Source organism: Mustela erminea, chromosome 14 (assembly GCF_009829155.1).
Source record: "Mustela erminea isolate mMusErm1 chromosome 14, mMusErm1.Pri, whole genome shotgun sequence".
Lineage (NCBI taxonomy): Eukaryota > Metazoa > Chordata > Mammalia > Carnivora > Mustelidae > Mustela > Mustela erminea.
Window position 1 is genome coordinate 7,623,145 of NC_045627.1, and position 14,654 is coordinate 7,637,798.

Genomic DNA, 14,654 nt, shown 5'->3' on the forward strand with positions numbered 1-14,654 from the left:
TCAGAGTGATCTTTAATTCCTTCAAAATGCACAAATCTAGAGAACTTTCTTGAATTCCCCTCAGCTTGGCAAACTACTTATACCACATTATTCTGGGCACTTGAGGATAAAGGAGGCAGGAAATGGATTGGGGGCTGTTAAGACTACACAGGGCTTTGTGTGATGCAGGAAAGACAACTTTTCCTAGACCGGTCAACCCCATGTCAGGCACACAGCTACCCAAGCACAGGCTAAGCTTCAGTCCTGCTGCCGCACTCGGAGCACCAGGGGCCAGTGCGTCACTGCCCAACCAAAGGAGAAAGCCCTGGAATGTGGTCTCGGTTCACCCTCAACACCTGCTCCTGCCGCGTCCTCAGCTCATACAAGCCACCCACCTATTTTCAACTCTAAAATTATTGAAAGGCAGACTATCAATCAAATTATGAATCTAAAGATGGTATTTTATTAACTGCCGTGACTCTGACTACACTCCGGTTTGGACAACTACAAGGTGGAGCCGTCCATCGGGGGATGCCATGGTGACTCCAGGTAACTCGGCATGGCCATGAGAAGTGGAAGCTGACAGACAACTGGATCCATCTGTTTTTCTTTGTTATTGGGGGACATTTCTAGGCCATGCTCTAAATCTCTTAAACTGTATTTTGCACGGCCCAGCTTGGATGTCCATGGAGTTTCACTCTATCCGAGATCGTAATTCTACCAGCTAGCACAGTCGGCGTGACCTCTTTTACTCTGCCACCACCCTTGATAAATACAGCTGCATTCGAACTTTTGTCATCCTGCATTACGCTGGGTGTCCATGAAGTCTGCAAATAGAGTTTTAAAAAATAGAATGAAGATGTCCTTAGGGCATTGTATGTATTTGCCTCTATTTCTAAACTATATAAACACCCTGTAGATACTTATGACTGTCTTACCCCCAAGGTCATGAATTCCTTAAGGATGGGGACCCCATCTTATCACTTATTCTACTTTATAGCCAAAATGCTAAATTTAAAAATCCTCCTTATTACTATCATATTCAACTTCCAATGCAACTATTATTATAATGTCATAATAAATAAAACTTCCTCACAACAATGTTACCAGAATTTTTATATTAAAATAAATGAAAATCATAAGAACAAAGTAACTATAATCTTATAAATGAACTCAGGAAAATAAGTTTTTCTAATACAGTGACTGGTAAAGTATAAAACATGAATGGCCAAAACAAAGAGCAAAAACCTGACAATGTATTAGCTATACCTCTAAGTTTCATTTCTTCAGAAATTTCATAATATGGCATTTAATTCAACATATATTTATGGGACATTTATTATCTGCTGGCTACTATTTTTGGCACTGGGAATAGGGCAAAAACAAAATCCCCACCCTCAGATTCCATGAGGTAGAGACAGATGAAAACAAACATACTGTAATATCAGTAAGTGCTATAAAAAATAAAACAGTAAGGATACAGAGTGACTGGGACGTTACTTCAGAGAGGGTGACAAGGACTGTCTAAGAGGTGGTATCTGAGCAGAAGCCTGAATGAAGTCAGAAAATGGGTCACGTGAGCATCTAGGAAAAGTATTCCAGGGCCTTGAGGTTAGTTTATGTTTGATGCATTGGATACTGAGTGCAAGAGAAGTTAAAAAGTATTACAATGAGTGAGAGAAGTCACTCATTCCCACTTGCCAGGGATTGAAGTAAAGTGTGGAAAGATGAAACCGAAGTGCTGCCCCGGAACTGTTTCTCCCCAACAATGGGAGTCTCCTTCCTGCCTGCCTCCCACCGCAGGCAGTCCAAGGCATTTTAAGCCTGTGTGAAGAAAAGCACAGTTTAGTGTCAGACAAGACTGGGAGGAGAGCAGGATGAAAGGGAAAATCAAGTTCAGCGTGAGCTATGTTGGGTTTGACAGGCGATGTGGGAACCAAGGAAAGGACCCCACGGATCTGCCAACCTGGAGCGCAGGTCGGGAGGCTGGACCTGGTGGGTCAGTTGGGGAGTTACCAGCTTACAGATGTCTTTAAACAGGACTAGAACCCAGAGCGTGCTGTCCAACAGGACTTTCTGCAATGAAAGGACTGTAGCCAGTGGCTATCGCAGTGATCTGTGGGGACCTAGGAAATGTGTATAAATGAAGCAGAGAAGATTCTAGGATTGAGCCCTGGGGTTAGCATCCCCACATCAGGGAGAGGAATAGGATCCAACACAGGAGACTGAGAAGGAGCAGCAAGCAGGGCAGGAGAAAAATCAAGGGAGTGGTACCTCCAAAAGACCAGGTAAAGAAAGCCTCAAATGGGAAAACCTGACCAGACATGTCAAATATTGCTGGAAGGCTGAGTAAGATGAGGACTGGGAGCGGACCACTGGATTTAGCAACATGGAAGTTACTAGCAACCTTGTCAGATGGTCTCAGTGGAGTGGCAAAGGCGGTGAAGAAGATGGGCAAGGAGTTTAAGACGGCTCTTGAGAAGTTCTGCCATAAAGGGTGGCAGGGAGATGGGGGCAGCTGAACAGAACATGGGATGGGGGAGGTGGTGCTTTTTTTTTTTTTTTCTTAACAAGTGACATTCTAGCATATTTGTAAGCTGAGATACTATTATAGCATGTTTATATAGCGTATTTCTCCAAAGAAGAAAGGAAAATAGAAAAAAAACTAGAATGAAAGGAGGTCGCTGCAGTGGGCAGTATGAAGGGGATGCGGTGTACGCGTGCTAGGCACACCGGCAGTTCATGGAATGGAACGAAAGGATGACAGACCATGTCAGCACATGCAGAAAAATTGGTATATCTGGCAGTGAATGGACCAATATTTTGGGGCTTCTCTTTTCTTGGTGGAATAAACTGCAAGGCTGCGGGCTGAGAGTGAGAAGTAGGAGGAGGTGTTACCTGCTGAGTGAAATGAGGTTGAAAGCAGCTGCCCATAAGAGACTTCTTACGAAGCTGCCATTAGTAATTAAGATTGTGTTCGGCTCTTCAATTCCTGGACCCGTACCTCAGCCAGTCCCAATTCCCCAACATGTTTGCAAGCACAGAATGACAGAATGGAGGATGTCAAATCCCTTATGGGAATCTAGATAGATGATAGGCACAGCATTCTCCCATCTGTGCCTGCAGTGTCCCTGCCAAAGGTAGCAACTGGGTTATCCAGAAGGAATTATTCTTAGAAAACCCCTGTAACCCTACTGCTCATCTTTTCCTTCTGTAAATATTTGAGAATCTTTTAAGTTGATCTCTAGAATTGTTTGTGGAGGTAGCATCAAGCTCACTAAAGTCTACAGAATCTATGTTCTTGTTTTGTAATTTTGGAACTTTGGTCCTCCACTGTTTTCTAATAGTGTTCAAATTCCCCAGAATTGCTCAAGGATTACCCGCTCCTCAATGACATTAACACATTTTCTCAGAATCTGAACCTGAACCTAAATGTGAGCATTTAGGGCAGCCAGAGATGCTGGTACCACTTCCTCTCTAATCATGGGCTTAAAGTTTCTATTATTCTTCACATCCATCTTTATTAATCTGTGTAGAGAGCATTCTTCATGTCAGAGAAGTCAGTAATAAAACAGAAGCTGAGTTTCATGTACTCTCTGTATGCAATTATAGGGTCAGGTTTGTTTTTTTTTTTTTTTTTAATCTTTAAATGTGAGTGGAGTTGACACACAATGTTATATTAGTTTCAGATGTACAATGTAGTGAGGCAACTTCTCTGTACTATGTGGTGCTCACCACAAGTGCGGCTACGAGTTTGTTTAAAACAAAAATCTATTATTTGCTTGCTGTTCATCGTCTATATATAAAATGTAAAAGGTCAGCCTGAACATTTTTCAAAACCTCAGTGCATTATATCTTAGGGCTGTATTCCTCTTTTACATGAGATTCCTGCATCCACATCTATATATTTTTGTTTCATATCCTCATTTCCTTCTTCCGCACATGTAATTTTAAAATATGAGTTCATCTGGCCACTTGACCTTGCTCTTTTCTTCACATACTATTTCCAGTTGTTCAATAAAAACTCTGCCTTTGGCCAACTTACACACACTTCCCCTTCTGGAGACTACATCCATGGCATGATATCTAACTTTAGTTGGAAATTTAGGAACTCTGTATTTCCTTTTTTTTTTTAATAACTTTGTATTTCTAATTCTCTATATTCCAGCTTTCCTCCATATTCCTCTTACTGTTTCTTACTTATTCATTTACCATTTACTAAAACACCCACTCTGTGCTAGGTACTAAGAACACAAAATGTGAAAGTAATTTCAGTCTCTGCCTCTAAGAAGGACCCATTACAGTGGCAAAGGCAAACCAACATACAGGGTGTTGTGTACTGATAAGGGGACACTAAATCCAATTTGGGTAGTCAGGGAATCTTCATGAAGGATGTAATCTTTCACTAAACGTTGAACATGTAAAGGAAGAGAGAAAGGGGGGGGGAAGCTGGGGCACCTGGGTGGCTCAGGGAGTTAAAAGCCTTTGCCTTTGGCTCAGGTCATGATCCCAGGGTGCTGGGATAGAGCCCGGCATTGGGCTCTCTGCCCGGCAGTGAGCTTGCTTCCTCCTCTCTCTCTGCCTGCCTCTCTGCCTGTTTGTGATCTGTGTGTCAAATGAATAAATAAAATCTTAAAAAAAAAAAAGAAAAGAAAAGGGGGGAGTAAAGGCATACAGACAGAGAGAGCAGCTCAAGTCAAGTCCCTGACAGAATTATATTAAGTTTGGTATCAAAATGTAAAATGAGAAGCAGGCAGATAAGGATGGAGAGAGTAGTGACCAAGGGTAAGTAAAAAGAACTTCTGGTGGGCTGAGAGCTCGGCAGAGGTCAAAACCCATGAATTTTGGGTAGAATCACTTTTCTCGGATGGTTGAGACTCTCTAGCAGGGCTCAGCTGCTTGGATCTAGCATCAGATAGCACAGACTGTGTCACCGATGTAGAAATGAGTTTTGGTGGGTGGAGGAAGGGAAAGAGTACTAAAGTACAAGCGGGAGAACAATCCATATGGTCAAAACAGGGATACCGACTGGTGAGGAAAAAGAAAAAGGCCAGGCAGATGTTGATACACAAGCTACAATACAGGCAGGCAATCAATCTCTCTGAGCTCAAAGAATAAAAAATGAGGGAATATTAAAAGGAAAAAAAAAAACCCATGAGGGAATAAAGGATACTGCAATTTTTAGATTTCTGAAACAAGCAGTTCAGATGATAACACCCAGAGTGTAACCATGCAAGCAGGTGTCTGAAATGCAGGTTAAGATCACTGCAGTTGAGTAAACCATGACGCTAGTTTTTTGAACAACAGATCATCGTTAGCTCTTAAAACGAAAGCTCCGTGATGACAGGGATTTTGACTATTGTATTTACTACAAAATCTACAGCATCTAGACCACCACGTGGCACAACTATTTGCTGAATTTGTCAAATGAATGATATGGGTTTCTCTCAGGGTTCCCATTATGTCCACTTGTCTAATGAAGCCCTTACAGTGAGTCAAAATTAGGCTGAGTTATCAGCTCCTCTCGTTATCTCCTTAACCTTCTGGAAATGAAATGGTCAATAAAATTAGTCAGCAGCAGCTCTGCTTTTATTGAGTGAGACTCCCCACAGACACTTGGACAGTTGACTATATCTTAGCTCTGTTCTGGTTCTGTGATTAATTGCCACAACACATTATCCAAAAGATCACAGAATTAAGCTATTACCCGCAGTCCTGTGGATGCTGACACAGTCATTTCCTTGACATGCAGTATAAAACTACTACACCTCCCCTACACCAAGTCATCACTGCCTATGTTCTTCAGTCTTAGGCATTTTTAAATACCCTGTCATTTCTGTGTTTTAACCAGTGCTACCAAAAATATTACAGTGACCACTAAAAATAAAATCTCAAGCTCAACAGCAGAATAAGGGCTCCTACATCACCAAGTTTCCTCTCCAAGAACTATCAAATCTATCATTCATTCACTCATTCATAAATTCAACCAAAATTTATTATTCAATAAATATTTTAATAAATATGTACTGATCTCCTTACTCATTATTTTCCTAGGTGTTGAATCTGTTGTGAATAGTCAGCATTGTGATGGTGGTGAAAACAAAGGCAGAAGAGTGTGAATCCAGCAACTACTGGCCGCCACATAACGTGAAGTTTGGCTTCCTTTTACATGAGATGTCCATCCCACAGAGTTACTATGTAGATCTATAAAAATTATATAACATCAGTAAACATTCTTGGCAAACAGAGTTCCCTCTAGGTGCCCAGCACTCGGTGATGGTAGAGTGTGCCATCTGGAGGAGGAAAGAGATCATCACAATCCCTCCTCGGAGCAGTGTGTATGGAAATGTCAATGTTAGACTTTATGACCATACAGTTTTCAAGGAAGCACTGAAAATAAAAGTAGGGAGTACCAGTATATTTTGTTCTTTCCATGTCTTGTGACTTCTACAGAGGAGGAGTAGAGGAAAAATACAATAAGAAAGCTCATAATAATGAAATTTACTCTCAAAGCCTGATTAGAAATCATACCTTTTCCTCATGAAATGGTAATATCTGAAGGTCTCAACTCCTAATTTTCATCAAATGCCCAAAGTCCTGGCAAATTCATTTTTAAAATAATATTATGTGCTTGCCTAAATTTCTTAATTAATATAATACTAGAGAAATTACCTCTGGAAAGAATTTTTTTTAGAAATGTATTATGTACCAAAAAGGAGGAGACTGCTATCAACTGCAGGATTATTGAGAGCACCAAACACTACACGACACGTAATAATAAATATTCAATGAATTCTGCTGAACCAGAACCTGCAGTGATTTGAAGCAGCCTTCTTGAAAATAAGGGCTGGTCATTATGGACTATTAATTATGCTAAATCCCATCTCTCCAAAGTTCAATATATATGGAATATAGACTGATTAATGACTTTCCCAAAGATCTCATACATTCTTTGCAACACAACACTAAAAATTAAAAACCCTTCGGGAAAACAATAATAACACTATTTATGCCATTTCATAAGTGATATAAATAAAGGTATGAACGTGAATAAGTTAGAATCACACATTTTCACAATGGCAGAAACTTTAGGCATCATATTCTCCATCCCCACACTCTACAGATGACAAAAACTGAAGACCACAGGTCCGCTCTCCCACAGTTAAATCCCATGACGGTTGCCTTAGGAGTTACATGATATTTTTAGAGCTAATTAATGAGAACTAAAATAGCCAAGTTTAGAAGACACAGCCTTTCTTCTTCGGTCAGGTCAATTAAAAATTAGACATGGGCAAAGAAGTTTCCTTAACACTAAATACTATCTCTAAATGTTATCCAGAACCTTTACTCAAATCCGCTAGATTGCAATCTGTACACCTGGAAACAAGCTTCAAAAACCGCTCTCTACAAACTTTTGGTTGTTGCACTAAGTGCAACTGCAATTGGACAGTAATCCGGTCACTCTGTCCTATGCAGTTTCATTCCTCCAGGCTAATATCCTGCCACCCCAAACTTCTCAAGGTGTTCTATAGCTTCATGCTATCTTTCCCCATGGGTTTCCACATTTCCCATTTACATCAAGAAGTAAATGAACTGGGGGTGGGGGAACAAGAAGCAAAACACTCTGCTCCTCCTAGAAAGAAGTATTTACATTTTAACAAGAAGCAACACCTTCAGTCTAACTGAAATTACAACATAAGAGGGGTAGAAGTTGGCTCTGATATAGATGTTCCATATTAAAAATGTACGACTACAGGGGCACCTGGGTGGCTCAGTTAAGCATCTGCTTTGGGCTTAGATCATGATCCCGGGGTCCTGGAATCAAGCCCCACATCAGGCTCCCTGCTTGGCGGGGAGCCTGTGTCTCCCTCTCCTGCTCCCCCTGCTTGTGCGTGTGTGCATTCTCTCTCTGTCTCTCTCAAATAAATAAACAATAAATAAAATCTTTAAAAGAAAAATGTGGGACTACAATAATCCTTAACCAGTAAATGTGGGGCAGGAAATAGCTGTGCTGTTCCTACTTTTATTCTGCATTATGCCTTTAGGCTAAGTTAAAGTACAAAAATGTGCTGAAATATTTTCAATTTATGTAGAATTGCATAGGCTGATAAAGAAAACTCAATAAAATGAAAAGGGCAGTGGTTCAGAGCAAAGGGTAGAAATCTAAGAAAGCAATAGCCCCATACTATTTTTTTTCATATTTCAGGGAGTCCCCAAACAACACTGCCTGCTCCCCTCCCCCTCTCCAAGCCCATGACGTTTTGCTTAACACTCTCAATTCTCTCTATCGTGCTTGCCTGGACACCTGTGATTGGCCCAGAGAGAAGTCATCGTGGCTACTCATTTGACAAAACTGGTCCAGGCACGGTGTAGCAAGGCAGAATTTTAAAATAAATTCAGAGGAAATGACACCAAAATGTATCGAAGTTAAGCCCTTCAACAAGCAGTTCGGTTTCCCTAAAACAGATTGGGCAGCTAGGTATCTCTGAAGAGCCTGCATTTGATCCCGAGCACCATAAAAGAATGAAAATTGAGACACCTGTGGTTATAGTGAGGCAGCAATAAACAACCATGAAGGCTCATCCAGGTAGATCATCCGTCCTCTCCCCTGCTTTACTTCTCTGCTGGAAGAATGTGCTAAAAATTTCATACTGCATAGCTGAGATGTCCTCAAAACAGATCTCTGGGTTTCTACAGAATAACGATAATGACGACGTAGCTGCCATCTACAAGCGACTACTACCCATCAGGCACTCCTAAAAGCACTCCCCTACAGCTGTTGGTTTAATCCTCACAACAATCTCATAAGTATAATTAGATCCCTACTTGTCACATGTTAAAAGCTGAAGCACAGTAAAGTTAAGCAAGTGCTTCAGGTCACAGAGCTACTAAGTGTCAGAGGCAAGATTCAGACGCAGGAAATCTGTCTGTATTCTGCATAAGACTTTCTCTTCTCCGTCCAACAAACCAGCTCCTCCTCCCTCACTGCTGTTTCCGTGGATGGCCTCTACCCAGTCACTCAGGGAGAAACCAGAACAGCATTTCATCTGAGCCCAGTCAGTTCTTTGGCTTGACAGCAGCCACTTGCGAACTCTATGAACTTGGCTTCTTGGCTTCCTCTCTCTAAGCCTCAGTCTTATCTAGAAACGTGTCAAGTAGTTGTGGATATTTAAATTACACGAGGTAACGCACATAAAATGCATTGCACAGTGCCGGGCACCCTGTAGGAAGATCAATACTTACTCACGATTATGATCACAACCTTGAATCTGTTTCTCCCCCTCCAACCTGAGGACTGAGCGTCCTCGGCTCCTCAACCCCTCTGCCACCCTCTTAACTGGTCACACTGCCTGGTTGACTTTCCATCAAATCCAAATTCTATAACTGCTAAAACTGTCATTCACGTTTCTTAAAATAGTAAGCGACACTCCAGTTCTTAGGGAGGAAGTTTCTAACTCATTATTACTATTATCATTATGGTGCTCACTGTCCAACCTTCCTCAGCTCTCAGTACAGGACACCCTCTACCGTTCCATAATTCCTCCTAAGGGTACTCACTTTTTCAACACGATTTCACTAATGCTTTTTGTCATGTTGCTGCTGCTATAGAAATTCCTATTAATTCCCAGTTAATTACTTTCTACGTGCCTCTTAGGACTCACCACATTGTGTTACAGTACTGTATTGTTTCTTTCCAAACTAGATTATACTTCCCTTAAGAAGGGGAGCCGGGTCTCATTTGTTAAAACAAACAAGCATACAATATTTCTTGCCTAGCACAGTGCCATGAATAGTAAGCGCTCAACAAATAAACACCAATTCACTTAATACTAACTACGATAGAAAACATTTTAATATTCAAATTACTTTAGGAAATCTTCCTGCAGCTAACGCTTTCAGAAAGAGCCACATTTACAAAAGCCTTTTTCCATTCCTTAGCAAGCATTTAAGATACTAAGGAAAGTGCTACAGAAACATGTAGAAGTTTCAACAAAATCTTCTTAGATTAAAACCAAAAAACTTCAGCAATAAAATCTTGGATGTTTATTCTTCCTATGTTAAAGATTATAATGCAGTGTATACAGTTTAAGAGCTCTTTAAAACCAATTCTGGAAATAATGGTTTTCCATACCTCTTAAGGAGACAAATAAACAGAGCTTGGCATCTTATCCTAAATGTGAAATGAAAACAATAAAAATAATTTCTACAGCAACATCATAATGATCAGTAGTTTCTAATATATATTTTGTATAAGGTAAAAGACTTTGTAATATGTTTCTGAAATACTGAACACAGATATGTACAAGCTTTGAAGATACCACATAAGTGTACATAGCAATAGTTTCCTCTTATTCCTTCATAATTCTTATAGACACAGTGAAAATTAGCTTTATTCTAAAAACCATTTAGTTGGGACAGTCAAGTACAGACAAATGCATTCACTGCTATAAAACTTTTCACATCAAAAAAGATTAACAGTGAGATCAAATTCAGATCCAGCTGCTTAATCTACTGCTCTTTAACCATCCATGAAGATGGACAGATAGTAGGAGAGAAGGGCATAGGGAGTGAGAGTGATAGAGAATATATATATATATAGCAAATGCATTTCAGATTCAACTTACACTTAATATTATTTTTCTGCGTCATTGAGTATCATCACAGTTTAGTTTCTACCACTACGGCAAAAATGTAGACACGTGCAAAGACAAAGGGTTAAAGTTATAAATGAGTTACATACAAGAAACCAAACACTATCACTTTGAGTAGTGTATAAGGCATTTTTTGGCTATGAGATTATTTTCTTAAAATCTGTTAAAATGGTTCAAGAATTCGATGGCACAAAGAATACTACACTAAAAGTCAAGGGACTTTGGGTTTTCTATTTTGCCTCAACACTCTAGGATCTCAGGTAAAATGCTTAACCTTTCTGATCCTGATTCTTCTTATACATATTAAAACAAAAATAAAACAAGATGATATCTATCTTTAAGGCTGTGAACTTTCAAGATAGTACAGCATTCAGAAAATAGTAATACAGTAACAGTAAACATCAAATTTCATTTAAGATTAAAATCACACATTCCAGGGACACCTCGGTGGCTTAGTCGGTTAGGCGTCCAACTCTTGGTATTGGCTCAGGTCATGGCCTCATCTCAGATAGACAGACAGACAGAGTCCCAGCAGGCTCCACCCTGTGCAGAGTCTGCTTGAGATTCTCTCCCTCTCCCTCTGCCCTCCCCAGACTTTCTCTCTCAAGTAAATAAGTAAACTCTTTTTTAAAAATTATACATCCTAGGGGCACCTGGGCAGCTCAGTGGGTTAAGCCACTGCCTTCGGCTCAGGTCATGATCTCAGGGTCCTGGGATCGAGTGCCGCATCGGGCTCTCTGCTCAGCAGCGAGCTTGCTTCCCTCTCTCTCTCTCTCTGCCTGCTTCTCTGTCTACTTGTGATCTCTCTCTGTCAAATAAATAAATAAAATCTTTAAAAAAAATTATACATTCTAAATGTTCCCTTAAATTGTGCATAATCAAGTTCTGTCAAAACTACCTTACTGGGATTCTATTTTTCAGAAATAGTGTGTAGAGAAAATAATTATCTTTCAGCTGTATGGAATATATGATTTCAAAAACAGTCTCCAAAATATTCAAATACAGGAAAAAAAGAACAGTTACCAGCATTACCCCCTTTGGAAGCATTATTAAAGAGGAAATCCAGAGAACAGTAAAGGATTTTAATCTTTAATGAACTCTAAGTTATAATGCAATAAAGATCTAATGAAGTCTAGACAAGAAAATATTAATAAGCAGCATAAAAGCAAGCTGATAGGTATAAGCAGCTGTTCTACAAGTTACACCAGTAAAACCTCCCTTTGGCATTGGCCAGGATACACTGAACTGTGCACTTCAATGAATCCATACCCAGAAGTAGTAACAATGAATGCATTTTATGAACTGATAAATGTTTTGTTGCCCTTTCAAATAAGCCACATTAATATACTAAAAGAGGAAATCATTCTTAGCATTGTTTAATTTCACACTCATCCAAACTCAAATAATTACACTGCTAAAATAATATGAATGCAATTATGATTATTCTTCTTCAACCTAAGGAACTCAGACAAGTGAACTACAGAACTAATAAGAATTCTGTTATAGCAAATCACATTTTGATCAGAGCAATCTTAAAGATGGAAGAGAAAGGAAAAATTAATATACTATTACTGCTCTTTAAGAGTTCATAATACTCAAATGAGCATGTAGAATTTGTTTCACTTATGCTAAATAAATTACTGAAAACACATTTGGCCAAAAATCAAATGCTACAACAAAAAAATTTAAACGTACTTAACCAAAATATATTTCCAGTAAGCAAAGATACAGTTACCTTTGAAACAGTTAAGCACAAAAACAAGTTCCTAAAAAAATAGCGAATCCATCCCAACAACAATCTTGGGGATGGGACGTGGTTAAACCATGCCAAAAAAACCAGGCTTGAAAGTAGAGAAAAAATAGCCAACAACATTATCACAAAATTAGAACAAATAATACTAAAATTTATATGGAACCACAAAAGCCAAATAGCCAACCTGATCTTCTGTTTTAATGCTTTTATTTATTTATACACACACATCACATCACATCTTCTTTATCCATTCATCTATATATAGATACTTTGGCTGCTTCCATAATTTGGCTAGTGTAAATAATGCTGATATACACACGGGGTACATGAATACCTTTAAATAAGTGTTAGGCAAACCAGTCTTGAGAAAGAAGAATAAAGCTAGAGGTATCACAATCTCAGATTTCAATATATACTACAAAGCTGTACTAATCAAAACAATAGGGTACTGGAACAAAACCAGAAACATATATTAACAGAACAGAATAGAGAGCCCAGAAATGGACCCATGCTTCTATAGTCATATAATTTACAACAAAGGAGGCAAGAATATACAATAGGAAAAAGACAGTCTCTACTAGCCCACTTTCTTATACTATACACAGAAATTAACTCAAAAAGACTGAAGACTAAATGTGAGACCTGAAACCATAAAAATCACAGAAGAGTGCTCAGACAGTAATGTCTTTGATACCAGCCATAGAAACATTTTTCTAGATCTATCTCACAAGGCAAGAAAAAACAAAAGCAAAACTAAACTATTGTGATTACACCAAAATAAAAAGCTTCTACACAGTGAAGGAAACCATCAACAAAACAAAAAGGCAACGTGTTGAATGGCAGACAATGTCTGCAAATGATATATCTAATAAGGGGTTAATACCCAAAATCTATAAAGAATCTGTATACACCAATACCAAAAACCAAATAATCTAATTAATAAATGGCCAGGCGACCTGAATAGACATTTTTCCAAAGAAGACATACAAATGGATATCAGACACATGAAGAAATGCTCAATATTGTTAATCATCAGAAAAATGCAAATCAGAACCACAGTAAGATGTCACCTTAAACATGACAGAACAGCTAGAATCAGAAAGGCAAGAAATGACAAATTGAGGATGTGGAGAGAAAGGATACACTGTTGGTGGGAATGTACACTGGTGCAGCTACTGTGTAAAGCAGTGTGAAGCTTCCTCAGGATGCTAAAAACAGAACAACCCTATGGTCGAATTATTCCACTACTGGGTATTTAACCAAATAAGGTGAAAACACTAATCGAAAAGATAGATGCCCCTTATGTTTATCACAGCATTATTTACAGTAGCTAAGATGTGGAAACAACCCAAGTGTCCATTAATAGATGAATGGATAAAGAAAATCTGGTATATAAACACAATGGAATATTATTCAGCCATAAAAAGAACACAATCTTGCCATTTGCAATGACAAGGGAAGAGCTTGAAAGTATAATGCTAAGCGAAATAAGTCAGAGAAAGATAAATGTTAGGATTTCACTCATATGTGGAGTTTAAGAAACAAAATAAATGAGCAAAGAAAAAAAGAGAAACAAACAACCCCAGACTCTTAAATACAGAGAACAAACTGGAGGTTGCCAGAGGGCGGGAGGTGGGGGAGATGGGCAAAATAGATCTAGGGGCTTAAGAGTACCCCCAGTGTGATGAGCACTGAGTAATATTCAGAACTGCTGAATCATTATAGCACCTAAAACTAATATAACACTGTTAATTATATTTCAATAATAAAGAATAGCATGTCAAAGAAACAAAAATCCAAAAAGAAGAGGAAAGAAAATTAATATATACCAATATTTATCAAATGTATAACTAGACTTCAAGTATCATCCCAAATATATATGACATACAATATATAACATATATAAATTGCATAATTATATCAGGTATAATTATATATAACTTAATATTCAAAAGTACCACATAACAGAAATATTAAACTGTTATGATTTTAGACAGTTGAAATATCCAGAAATAGTCAAGAATGCTAGCCAGTAAATTCGATAAGTTGCTCCTAGAAACCACATTTCTCTGGTCTAGAAGCCTATATTCTTTTCAAAGACTTCTTAAGAGAGAAGAGACTTATTTTAATTTTTAATTTTTGAAAACTGTTGAAAAGATTTATTTACCCATCTGAGAGAGAGAGCGTGCACAAGCCTGCGCAGAGCCCCATGGGGGTGGGGGTAGATCCCACAACCCTGAGATTAGGACCTGAGCAGAAACCAAGAGTCA

At 38.8% G+C, this 14,654-nt stretch overlaps 1 protein-coding gene across 7 annotated transcripts in view; it reads right to left on the bottom strand.

Annotated features, from left to right (window-relative positions):
* LYST (lysosomal trafficking regulator) overlaps positions 1-14,654 on the bottom strand; it is a 174,117-nt gene that overhangs the window by 151,732 nt on the left and 7,731 nt on the right. Inside the window, exon 2 of one of the 7 annotated variants that reach the window (XM_032313700.1) lies at positions 6,019-6,183. The exons of 5 other annotated variants lie outside the window; for them this stretch is intronic. The gene's annotated coding sequence lies outside the window, so the exon portion shown is untranslated. Of the gene's footprint in view, positions 1-6,018; positions 6,184-10,111; positions 10,133-14,654 lie in introns of those variants that run through there. One more of the 7 variants, XM_032313701.1, reaches the window with a different exon arrangement.